Genomic DNA, 13,803 nt, shown 5'->3' with positions numbered 1-13,803 from the left:
AATTGCAATTGCCTCAATGACTGAGATTAGAGTTTGTTGGTTCTCAATGAAGTTTATGATTCATACTTGAAATTGTGATTGAATTATTACTCTAGCATAAGAGATCATATGACAATAATTATATAAGTTGTTGTTCTAAGAATGATCATGATGCCCTCATGTCTATATTTTATTTTTATCAACACCTCTATCTCTAAACATGTGGACATATTTTTTGATTTCGGCTTTCGCTTCAGGACAAGCGAGGTCTAAGCTTGGGGAGTTGATACGTCCATTTTGCATCATGCTTTTATATCGATATTTATTGCATTATGGGTTGTTATTACACATTATGTCACAATACTTATGCCTATTCTCTCTTATTTTACAAGGTTTACATAAAGAGGGAGAATGTCGGTAGCTGGGATTCTGGGCTGGAAAAGGAGCAAATATTATAGACCTATTCTGCAAAGCTCCAAAAGTCCTGAAACTTCACGGAAGTTATTTTCAGAATATATAAAAAATACTGAGCGCAAGAAGTACCAGAGGGGGGCCACTCACCAGCCACGAGTCAACCCGGCAATTCAACCCATGGGTGGTCACGCCCATGGGCACCCGACCCGAATGGGTAGGGTATGGGTCGGCATATTCACCCATGGGTAAGCCTGATGGGTAACCCGATTAGTCAAGGGTAGGGTATGGGTATGAGGTCCTGCCAATGGGTCACCCGATGGGTCGCCCGATTAGCTGACATGTGGGCCATTTATATCTAAATAGTAGTAGGCTAGCCTTCCGAAGTCCAGCCCGCCGTCCCCGGCCCAGTCCAGTAAGTCAGCACCTAGGTTTTACGAGGCAGAGAAGCCAACCCCGTCCTCCTCGCGCAGCCACAAGCCCACAACGCACAAACCTAGCCGCCCCACTCCTACGGTCTTGCTCTCATCCTCTCCCAGTCCCATCAGCAAGCCATCGCCGCCGCCCACTGTCTCACGCCGTCGCAGGCTACCGGATCCCCGCTGCCGCCTCCATCCTTGCTTGATCTACGGCCAAGCAACACCTCTGCCTCCATCCTCGCTGGATCCGCAGCCAAGCACCACCGCCACTCAACGTCGTTGTCTTAGTACTCATTCTCCCTCGAGCAGTAGGCTCACCGCGCCGGAGCAGCAACGCCGCCACCTCTGCATCGATCCCATCCAACCGGAGCAGCACCGCCGCCATCCTTGTTCTTCCTCCAAGGCTTCACCGCACCGGACCAGCACCGAGGCCATCACCGCGCCCTCCTTCTGTCTCACCAAAGTTTGCAACAGTAGAACAATTCCCAACCTTTTCTATTTAGTTTACATCAGTAGAATAGATGATAGATGAGTTCAACTAAGTAATTTTGTGTGGTCTTGTATAGATGAGTTCACCACTGGATAGTTTCTCGGCGCCGGGAGTGGAAAGCTCAGCTGTGCATGGAACTAAACATGACAAGTCATCCACTCCACAAGCAACAGAGGGTACAAATGGCATCGAGGCTGGGACGACCCAAGGTACTGGTACAGAACCTGGACAAACTAAAAAGAGGAAACTTACATCTGAAGTATGGAATGAGTTTCATAAAGAATATATTGGTGGGAGATGGCAAGCTCAATGCATGTATTGTAAAAAATGGCTTAGTGCAGCAAGCACAGGTGGCACCACACATTTGAACAACCACTTGAAAACTTGTGCCAAGAGTGCACCTGTAGGCCTAAAGCAATAGAAGTTAAGGTTGGCGGCTGCTATTGGTGGGAAAGTTGAACTCGATAACAATGGGGTTTTTGACCAAGATGTAGCTAGGAAAAATCTTGCCTTAATGATCTGTGTTCATGAATATCCTTTATCGATGGTAGATCATTCTATTTTCCGAACGTTTTGTGCTTCAATGCAACCTTTGTTCAAGGTAGTCTCAAGAAATACCATTAGAAAAGATATCTTGCTTATGCATTCAGCCCAAAAGGAAAAGATGGTGAAATATTTTGCAAATTTCAAACAACGAGTAGCTGTCACCTCAGACTTCTGGACTGCAGGCCATCAAAAGAAAGGCTACATGGCTGTTACAGCCCATTTTATTGATGAATCTTTTAATCTAAAGAGCGTCATTTTGAGGTATTTTTTGTTAAAGCGAAGCTTTTTGTATCATTATGAATCTGAACTATTTTGTTAATGGTTGTGAAGCTGAACCTGGATGTTTATTGTATATTAGGTTTGCATATGTACCAGCCCCACATAATGGTGAAGTTATTTGTCAAGCTTTGCACGAATGTCTTCTTGATTGGCATCTAGAGAGGAAGTTATCCATGATTACCCTTGACAATTGCACAACTAATGACAAGGCTATTGATATCTTGATAGATAAGTTGGATACTAAATCCCTTATGTTGGAGGGTAAGTATCTGCATATGCGTTGTTGTGCACATATCCTTAATCTGATTGTGAAAGATGGAATGAGTGTCATGGAGAAAGTTATTGCTAGAGTCCGCGATAGTGTTGCATTTTGGCAGGCCACACCTAAAAGGCACGAGAAATTTGAAAAGATGGCACACACTCTAAACATTGACTATTCTAGAAGGTTGTTTTTTGGATTGCAATACTAGGTGGAATTCAACATATAAAATGATATCCATTGCATTACTATACACTGATGTGTTCGAGAAACTAATAACACGTGAGCTCCTATTCAACTGTTTCCCAACTGTTGAAGATTGGAAATTTGCAAAAGAACTTTGTGATAGGCTACAAGTTTTCTTTGAGATCACTGAGCTATTCTCAGGGACTAAATATGTTACCGCAAATCTATTCTTCCCCAAAATATCTTCTATTCGTCTAGCAATATGAAAATGGTCTACTAGTGAGCATGTTCCTTTGCAAAAGATGTCTGAGGAAATTAAGACGAAGTTTGAGAAGTATTGGAAAGAAGTCCGTGGTCTTATGTTTGTGGCAATAGTCCTTGATCCAAGATATAAGCTTCATATGTTGCAAGCTTTGTTTGGCTCTCTCTATGGGTTTGAACATGCAACTATAGAAGTGGAGAAAATTAGAAAGTTAATGGGTGATTTGTTGCTAGAATATCAAGCATCTGATGGTGGTGTGGGTACCTCAGAGTCACGAGTAGGTAGGAGTGTTTCTACCCAAGGTGGTGCTGCAGTAGATGAAATGGGGAATATATTTAAACAATATATGTCCTCGAAGCCTGTTATGAGTGCTTCTCGTGTGCGGACAGAACTGGACTTATATTTGGAAGAGGAAATTACCCATAGGCCAGAGGGTCTCGACATCATCAATTGGTGGCAGTTTGGAGGTATCAAGTATCCTACATTGCGAAGAATGGCTCATGATATACTAGCCATTCCTGTAACAACCATGGCGTCGGAATCTGCCTTCGGTACTAGTGGGAGAATACTAAGTGCATGTAGATGTTCACTTGCACCAAACATGACCGAAGCTCTTATGTGTATGCAAGCTTGGTCCCGTGCAAACATGTTAGGCGATAATCTAGTTGAATCATGACTCGTCTTTCCATACACTATTATTTCCTTGCTATATGTTAATATCTAAATATATGCATCAGGGGATTGCAATTCTACTCTCTTTGCGGACTTTGAAACTGTTCTTAAGGATGACACAGAAATGATGGTAACAGATTCTACTTTTAGCAACTTAGCATGCCTTTTAATCTTAGATTTTAATGCAAATCTTGTTCTTTACTTTGAATGCTTCTATTTTCTTATGTTTTAGGAGGCTGATGATCAATCCATCCTAACTGAATCATGAAACATGATTGTATGATGTTGCTGCTGCTGCTTGCTTGTGATGAGAAGGCCGACGACCTGGCGTGCTACACTACTACCTGTTGTTATTTACATTTATCCATGGGCTGCTACACTACTACTTGCTACTGCTAGCTTGTTGGCACACAACTACTCAACCTGAACCTTGTATTTGTCCTGCTGCTGAACCTTGTATTTTTGCTGCTATTTGTGCACATGTACCTTGTATTTCTGTTCCTAAACCTTGTATTTGTGCTTCTGAAGACCTGCACCATGTATTTGTGATGCTATTTGTGCTCCTGAACCTTGTATTTGGCTTCCTGATATTGTGTTTTCTAGTTGTTCTTCTATATACTCACATTGATGGTTAGTTACTGAAGCTATTTGTGCATTTTTGCCACTGTGTGAACCAATATTTGTTATATGAATTTTGCCACTACTCTGTTATACGCTGTACAATAGCACTATACAGCAGCCCGATGGGTAACCCATCGGGTCGGGTTACCCATCGGGTTCGGGCGTGGGTCTGATCCTTCGCCCATGGGTAGGGTCGTGGGCGACTGGGTAGACCCATTTAGTAATCGGGCATGGGTTTGGTAGACCTCGACCCGGGCAAACCCAACCCGACTGCCAGGTTGAGCCACGAGGGTGGGGGCGCGCCCTACCCCCCTGGGCGCGCCTGTAGGATCAAAAGTATGTCTAGAGGGGGGGTGATTAGACTACTTGATCAAATAAAAACTTAACCTTTTCCCAATTTTAGTTCTTGGCAGATTTTAGCTATTGTAGGACAAGTCAAGCAATCATCACACAATTCAAGCAAGCATGCAAAGAGTATATTGGCAGCGGAAAGTAAAGCATGCAACTTGCAAGAATGTAAAGGGAAGGGTTTGGAGAATTCAAACGCAATTGGAGACACGGATGTTTTTCCGTGGTTCGGATAGGTGGTGCTATCCTACATCCACGTTGATGGAGACTTCAACCCACGAAGGGTAACGGTTGCGCGAGTCCATGGAGGGCTCCACCCATAAAGGGTAACGGTTGCGCGAGTCCACAGAGGGCTCCACCCACGAAGGGTCCACGAAGAAGCAACCACCCACAAAGGGTCCACGAAGAAGCAACCTTGTCTATCCCACCATGGCCATCGCCCACGAAGGACTTGCCTCACTAGCGGTAGATCTTCACGAAGTAGGCGATCTCCTTGCCCTTACAAACTCCTTGGTTCAACTCCACAATCTTGTTGGAGGCTCCCAAGTGACACCTAGCCAATCTAGGAGACACCACTCTCCAAGAAGTAACAAATGGTGTGTAGGTAATGAACTCCTTGCTCTTGTGCTTCAAATGATAGTCTCCCCAACACTCAACTCTCTCTCATAGGATTTGGATCTGGTGGAAAGAAGATTTGAGTGGAAAGCAACTTGGGGAAGGCTAGAGATCAAGATTCATATGGTGGGAATGGAATATCTTGGTCTCAACACATGAGTAGGTGGTTCTCTCTCAGAACATATGAGTTGGAATTGTGTATGTGTTCTGATGGCTCACTCAACGAATGAAGAGGAGGTGGAGGGGTATATATAGCCTCCACACAAAATCCAACCATTACACAGTTTTCCAATCTTGGTGGGACCGAATCAAAAAACTCGGTCGGACCGAAAAGGTAAACCTAGTGACCGTTAGAGATTTTCGGTGGGACTGACATGCAACTCGGTAGGACCGATATGGTTAGGGTTTGGGCATAACGTAATCTCGGTGAGACCGATTACACAAACTCGGTGAGACCGATTTTGGTAATTAGCTAACCAGAGAGTTGGTCAGGCAAACTCGGTGGGACCGATTTGCTCTTTCGGTGAGACCGAAAAGTTACAAAAAGGAAACACTGAATTTACATTGCAATCTCGATGGGACCGATTCGCTCTTTCGGTGAGACCGAAAAGTTACGAAAGGGAAACAGAGAGTTTGCAATCCCATCTCGGTGAGACCGAGATCCCTATCGGTAGAACTGAATTGCTAGGGTTTGGCAGTGGCTTATGACAAATGAAACTCGGTGGCGCCGGATAGAAAGAATCGGTAGGACCGAGTTTGGCTTAAGGTTTAGGTCATATGTGGATATGGGAAAGTAGTTGAGGGTTTTGGAGCATATCACTAAGCACATGAAGCAAGAGGCTCATGAAGCAACACCTCATCCCTCCTTGATAGTATTGGCTTTTCCTAAAGACTCAATGTGATCTTGGATCACTAAAATATAAAATGAAGAGTCTTGAGCTTTTGGGCTTGAGCCAATCCTTTGTCCTTAGCATTTTGAGGGTTCCACTTTCACATCCATGCCATGCCAATCATTGAGCTTTCCTGAAATAGTCATCTTGGAATAGTATTAGCTCAATGAGCTATATGTTGTTATGAATTACCAAAACCACCTAGGGATAGTTGCACTTTCAGCGCCCCCTGCCTCGTGGGCCCCCTAGTGGCCCTCCGATGCCCATCTTCTACTATATGGAGTCTTTCATGGAGAAAAAAAATCATAAGCAAGCTTTCGGGACGAGACTCCGCAACCACGAGGCGGAACCAATCTAGGGCTCCGGCGGAGCTGTTCTGCCGGGGACACTTCCCTCCGGGAGGGGGAAATCATCGCCATGGTCATCACCAATGCACCGCTCATCGGGAGGGGGCCAATCTCCATCAACATCTTCACCAGAACCATCTCCTCTCAAACCCTAGGTCATCTCTTGTATCCAAATCTTGTCTCTAAGTCTGGGATTGGTACCTGTAGGTTGCTAGTAGTGTTGATTACTCCTTGTAGTTGATGCTAGTTGGTTTACTTGGTGGAAGATCATATGTTCAGATCCTGTATGCACATTAATACCTGTGGGAATCCTGGATTAGGGGGTCTCTGGACAGCTGGACTATCTCCATTGGCCGGACTGTTAGACTATGAAGATACATGATTGAAAACTTCGTCTCGTGTCCGGATGGGACTCTACTTGGCGTGGAAGGCAAGCTAGGCAATACGAATATGTGTATCTCCTCTTTTGTAACCGACCTTGTGTAACCCTAACTTCTCCGGTGTCTATATAAACCGGAGGGTTTTAGTCCGTAGGAAAACATACAATCATACCATAGGCTAGCTTCTAGGGTTTAGCCTCTCCGATCTCATGGTAGATCTACTCTTGTACTACCCATATCATAAATATTAATCAAGCAGGACGTAGGGTTTTACCTCCATCAAGAGGGCCCGAACCTGGGTAAAACATTGTGTCCCCTGCCTCTTGTTACCATCTGCCTTAGACGCACAGTTCGGGACCCCCTACCCGATATCCGCCGGTTTTGACACCGACATTGGTGCTTTCATTGAGAGTTCCTCTGTGTCGTCGCCGTTAGGCTTGATGGTTCCTACTATCATCGATAGCGATGTAGTCCAGGGTGAGACTTTTCTCCCCTGACAGATCTTCGTGTTCAGCGACTTTGCACTGCGGGCCAATTTGCTTGGCCATCTGGAGCAGATTGAAAGTTACGCCCCTGGCCACCAGGTCAGGTTTGGAAGCTTAAACTACATGGCCGATATCTGTGGAGACTTGATCTTCGACGGATTCGAGCCTCTGCCTTGTGCGTCACGCGGTCACGATGAGTACGATTTAGCTCTACCATCGGACAGTGTTTAGGAGATCGCACAGGCAGCCGCTCCGACCCTCAATTCGGAGCCAGTTGCGCCGTCCATGGACAGGTGGATGTACCTCACCACGGAGGCCTTACCCTCAGCGGCGATCAAGCCAAACATCGACCTTACCTTACATGAGAGTCGTGTTGTTAAACTGCCAGATCCTTCTCCGGCCATGGACTCTGAGCCGCCTGCGCCCGTTCCTATCGAATCTGATTGGGCGCCGATCATGGATTTACCTTCGCGGATATTTTTCAGCACTCTCCCTTTGGCGACATACTGAACTCATTAAGGTCTCTCTCCTTGTCAGGAGGATCCTGGCCGAACTATGTCCGGCATGACTGGGATACGAATGACGAAGAAATTCGCGGCCCACCCACCACCCACTTAATAGCCACTGTCGATGACTTAACTGACATGCTTGACTCCGACTCCGAATACATTGACGGCATGGACGACGATGCAGGAGATGAACAGGAACCACTGCCCCCAGGGCACTGGACACCCACTTCACCACATGACGTATACATGGTGGACACACCAAAGGAAAACAACGACGAGGAACGGAAGGACGCAACGAAGGGTTGTTCCCTCGAGAAGCAGTCAAAACGGTGGCGTAAGCGCCGCCCCAAATCCCGCCTCGGTAGAAACAACGATCATACAGACCCAGCATTAGAGCAGGTGGAACCATTGCCGGACCACGGCAACACGGAGAATCAAGCCGAACAACCCGACTCTGTCAAAGATCATAGTCCAGATGACGTCACACCGGACGGACACTCGGAGCAACAGAATGCCCATCAAAGGCTCGTTGCCACCGCGAGGAGTCTAAAAAAGCAGAAGCAAAGGCTCAAAGTTGCGCAAGACACACTCCAAATCAGATGGAGCAAAGTACTCAACACAGCAGCAAAGTATGGCGGTAATCGCCCCACCAAGAGCTACCCGAAGCGGAAGTTGCTACCTGAATTCAATGAGGAGGCCTTAGATCCCCCACAACCAAAAATCAAAACAGCCATCTGGCCGGATAGGCGACCTCACGGCCAACATAGAGTGGCAAACAACACCGCACACAAGCCAATACACGATCCACGCGAGGACTCGCATCACAAGGACGGCACAACCAGATTCATCTATGGACCACGTAAGCGCGCTCCAGCATACAATGCAACACAACAAACATTCGAAGAACGCGGTGCACCCGGATACAGGGGTGCCGCACACCCCCTATGTTTCACCGATGAGGTGCTGGATCATGAATTTCCAGAGGGATTCAAACCCGTAAATATAGAGGCATACGACGGAACAACAGACCCTGGGGTCTGGATTGAGGACTATATCCTCCATATCCATATGGCTTGAGGAGATGATCTCCACACAATCAAGTACTTACCCCTCAAGCTCAAAGGGCCAGCTCGGCACTGGCTTAAAAGCCTCCCCGAAAACTCCATTGGAAGCTGGGAAGAGCTCGAAGACGCTTTTCAGGCAAATTTTCAAGGGACTTATGTCCGACCTCGGGACGCGGACGATTTGAGTCATATAACTCAACAGCCCGAAGAGTCAGCCCGAAAACTTTGGAACAAGTTTCTTACTAAAAAGAACCAAATAGTTGACTGTCCGGACACCGAAGCCTTGGCAGCTTTTAAGCATAGCGTCCGTGACGAATGGCTTGCCAGACACCTCAGCCAAGAAAAGCCGAGAACAATGGCAGCATTAACAACCCTCATGACCCGCTTTTGCACGAGTGAGGATAGCTGGCTAGCTAGATGCAGCATCAGCGACCCAAGTACATCCGAAGCTAGAGATGGAAACGGGAAATCACGGCGCAATAACAAACGCCGAAATAAAGAAGACAACACGAAGAGCACGGCAGTAAACGCCGGATTCAAAAGCTCTCAGCCAAGTCATTAAAAGCCGCCCTCTAAAGGCGCCAGAGATGAACTGTCCAGCCTAAATAAAATTCTGGACCAAGTATGTCAGATCCATAGCACCCCTGGTAAACCCGCTAATCATACCCACAGAGAATGTTGGGTCTTCAAGCAGTCCGGCAAGCTCAACGTCGTACAGAAGTGGGAAGATACACCAAGCGAAGACGAGGATGAGCCTTCCAAGCAAGACGCTAGGGAACAAAAGAAGTTTCCACCAGAAGTCAAAATAGTCAATGTGTTACACGTGATCAAGGGAAGAAACAAAGCGGCACTCCCAGAAAAATATGCCCAAGGGCCTATCACCGCGGAGTCCTGCCACTGGTCATCTCAACCGATCACTTCCGACCATCTTGATTACTCAGCAAGTATCCGGCGTGCAGGATGGGCTGCCCTGGTATTAGACCCAATAATTGACGGATACCACTTTACATGAGTCCTGATGGACGGTGGCAGCAGTTTAAACCTGATATACCAGGATACAATCCGCAAAATGGGGATAGACCCAACGAAAATTTGCCACGTCAACACTACCCTCAAAGGAGTAACGCCAGGCCCAGGGGCTCATTGCACGGGCTCCCTGCTACTAGAGATTATATTCGGCTTCCCCGATAACTTCCGTAGCGAAAATTTAACATTCCACATTGCTCCATTCCAAAGTGTCTATCAAGCACTACTTGGACACGAAGCTTTCGCTCGCTTTAATGCAATACCGCATTACGCTTCCCTTACGCTTAAGATGCCTGGTCCACGTGGCATCATTACAGTGAATGGAAATATTAAGCGATCCCTGCGCACCGAAGAGAGTGCGACTGCCTTGGCAGCCGCACACTAAAAATGGCCTCACCAGCTAAAACATTTGATAGGTCGTCAAGACCACGGACACGGTTAGACGAGTCCGGTGTAGCTATATGTAACTCACACAGGTTTGATAAGCCACACCCCTATTACAAATACAAGGGGCTCAACACGCGCAGACAAGTGGCAATTTTTACTCATCTTGAATTATACATGGTTTCTTTAAACCTACCTTTTTGCATGACAACTTTTCACCTAAGTTTCTCTCTTTTACAGATGACCATCATGCTACACCCGTCCAGGATACGGCACAATGGAGACACAGGCGCACACGTGCAGCAGGGACCCGCTCCAAGGATTCTTTTTAGATTAAGACCCTGCGTAAACCTTTTTTACTGTCTCTTGTTGATACACATCCCTCGGATTCTCAAATACAATTGAGAAGGATGTTGACGTCTTGGCATGTGGCCACGTCAGAATAAACGCCCGTACCTGGACACAAGGGGCTTCTTACAAAGGGCACTATTTAGGCCCGGTTTATACCATAAAGACCGAATACCTTAGGGAGTGTTTGGCGTCGCGAGTTTGGCCTTATATGCATCAGCTCCAAATCATGTCTTTGGTCAAATGTTGGGTTTGCCCGGCTCCTGTGTTTTGGTGCCTTACGTTCCGTTCTATCGGCTAAGGCAGCACTAGGAGAACTACTGTGATTGTGCCCTGGTTCGCCCGGACGAGCACCTCAGTAGAGAAAGCCGAAAACTGACTGTCATGATATAGCGCGAGACTGGTCAACCACTCGATGACTTATCGGAATGTTAGAATTCCTCCGCTTTAACGAAGGGCCGTTTCCCGGCCAGGCATATACGCACCCCGAGTTTGGGAGAGTGCGGAGCCACCAGGGGCTATATAGTAGCCCCACTGTCAAACTCCTATGGCTAAGTGAAAGTGTTAAAGCATCATAGTTCGGTTGCCTCATTCGCTGTGCTATCACCTCCTTAATAGGACCAAGGCATTGGGTTAAGTGTGAACACGCGTTTTCTGCAACACCTTCGCATTATATGCGTGGGGGTTGAAGCCGACGACTGCAATCTTTTAGGTTATATACATATATACATAAACGACCGCACAGGAGGCATCATATTACTTTCCGGCAAAAGTATAAATACAGCCTTACTACATTTCATAAAAACATTGTGCTTACAATGGGAATACATGTCACTCAAACATAATATTCTTCGAGCACTGGGACTCTATCAAACGAGCACCCTCAAGAACCTCTTCAAAATAGTGCTCGGCAACTACTCGGCCTATGGCCGAACCTTGCGCCGCAACAGTGGTAGCATCCATCTCCGCCCAGTATGCCTTGACACTGGCAAAGGCCATCTGCGAGCCTACTATGCACGCCAAACTCTTCATCGCATTGATGCGCGGCACCGCACCAAGGAACTGCTGCACTAAGCTGAAATAGTTGTTCGGCTTCGGCTTCTCCGGCCACAAATGATCTACGGCGGACCTCATGGCAAGTCCGGACAACCTATTAAGTTCGGCCCATTCGGCTAGTTGATCAGTCAAGGGAAGGGACACTCTAGAATGTTGAATTGCGACCAGAACAGCCTGTCCACTTCACGATCTGTCTGATCTCGGAAGTATTCGACCGCATCGACAGCTCTTGCCGCCAAGTCCATATATGCGTCTGCCGAACTCCACAGCCGATCCAGAGGGGCATACCGCGGATCTCCGAACTTCCTCTGCAGCAGAAAGGGCTTCCCAGCCGCAATATCCCCAGCTTCGCGCAGCTCCTCCTTCTTCGCCCTCATAGCAGAGCGAGTGTCTTTGGTCACCATCGTGGCCTTTTCAAGGTCTGCCGCCTTCACTCGGTTCTCCTTTTCAAGGAACTGGCAACGATCGGCAGTGTCTTTTAATTCTACGGCCATCTTGGCCATCTTCTCTTTGCTCTTGCAATGCGCGGCCTTATCGGCTTTCAACTCTTCGGCCGCCTTCAAAGCAGCCGCATTACTAATCCTTGCTTGTTCTTTGGCTCGGGCAAGTTCCGCCCGCAAGGTTTCCACGGTGGCAGCTCCATCTGCAGTCACAACATATTAATGATACTAGCATCATGCTGCTCTTACTATGTGGCATTCACCAGAAAATACCACTTACCCTGTGCCTCGTCAAGCCTCTTGTTAACAAGCTCGATGTCGGCATCCGCCGCATCCAGTTGCCGCTTCAGTTCGGCAAACTCATGAGTCCGGCTAGCCACCGGAGCTCCCACTACCTGCACATTAAAGCGGTATGGTTATTGCCTGGGACTACGATCCTCTGCTTGCGCCGTTCTCGGCGACAACCAGAGTCTCAGGGGCTACTATCTACACAGGGCACACCTAAAAATATGCAGTACCATCACAAATGTACATCATTTTACGTACCTCAAAGCCCGCCAGTAGACTCATAAAGGCATCATGCAACCCGCTTTCGGCGGATGAGATCCTTTCCATCACCGTACCCATCAATGCACGGTGTTCTTCTGAGATGGCCGCTCGCTCCAACAGCTCTCTCAGTACGTCCGACCGCATACTAGTCGGTGCCGGACTCTTCTTTTTTCTCTCTTCGAGAGCCGGGCGCTGGGGACTTCGGGTGACTATAGGATTATCTTCTGGCCTCACCGGATCCGGAGAGGCCCTCCGTGACGACACTTCAATGTCGCCTACTTCTTGAGCGGAGGAGTTCGGGGGAGGCGTTTCGCTCCCCATCATCTCCGGAAGAAGATCCCCCGAAGACGAGCTCTGCTGAGAAGGGCAAAGATCCGAACTGCAAGATAAATACTTCGGTTATTTTCCTCAAAGGTAAGGTAATATATATTCACTATTAAAGTACTTTTTAATTACTTACAGCTCGTTAGAGGGCTGATCCCCGCGTGGACTTTGTGCGGCAAGAGCACCCTCCAAGGCAGGACCCTCTGGTTGAGATTTCTTCTCCCGCTTGGAAACCTTGGTTTCCGGCTCTTCAGAGGTAGTCCTCTTCCTCCCCCGGGGTGAGAGAATGTCCGATTCCTCCCCTCGGTTATCCTCCCTCACGGAGGTGCTCGTTCCCTTGGTCGGAATAGGTAGCGATGGAGGCCCACTTTCGCCCTCATTATTCCCCTCTTTGTCTTCCTTTGAGGGCTCCGGGCAAGGTGCTAGCTCGAGCATCTTTTCCAGTACCGGATTTTCCAAACCCTCAGGAAGGGGGGCGAACACCGAATCATCTTCGCCTTTGTTATCCAGTCCTGGTCAAAGATCTATTTCTCATAATAACGTCATGATAAATGAAAGACGGTGTGTTCGGCTAGAGGATAACTTACATGGTCGGCGGTGCGGTTGCTGCTCAGGCCCACGTCCTCGGTAGTATCTGGGGTCCGAAGAATGATCTATACATCTCCTTGTGCGTTAGGCCGAGGAAATCCTGAATAGCGCGCGGTCCTTCCGGGTTGAACTCCCACATGCGAAGAGGTCGACGTTTGCATGGCTGGATTCGTTGAACCAGCATGGCTTGCATTACCATAATCAAACTGAAATCTCCTTCGAAGAGATTTTGAATGCGGCTTTGCAGTACAGGCACGTCCTTGGCGGGACCCCAGCTCAGCCCTCTGCTAATCCATGACATCAGTTGTGGTGGAGGGCCTGAGCGG

The sequence above is a fragment of the Triticum aestivum genome, chromosome 5A (genome assembly GCF_018294505.1).
Source record: "Triticum aestivum cultivar Chinese Spring chromosome 5A, IWGSC CS RefSeq v2.1, whole genome shotgun sequence".
NCBI classification, from domain to species: Eukaryota; Viridiplantae; Streptophyta; class Magnoliopsida; order Poales; family Poaceae; genus Triticum; species Triticum aestivum.
This window is presented reverse-complemented; position numbering follows the sequence as displayed.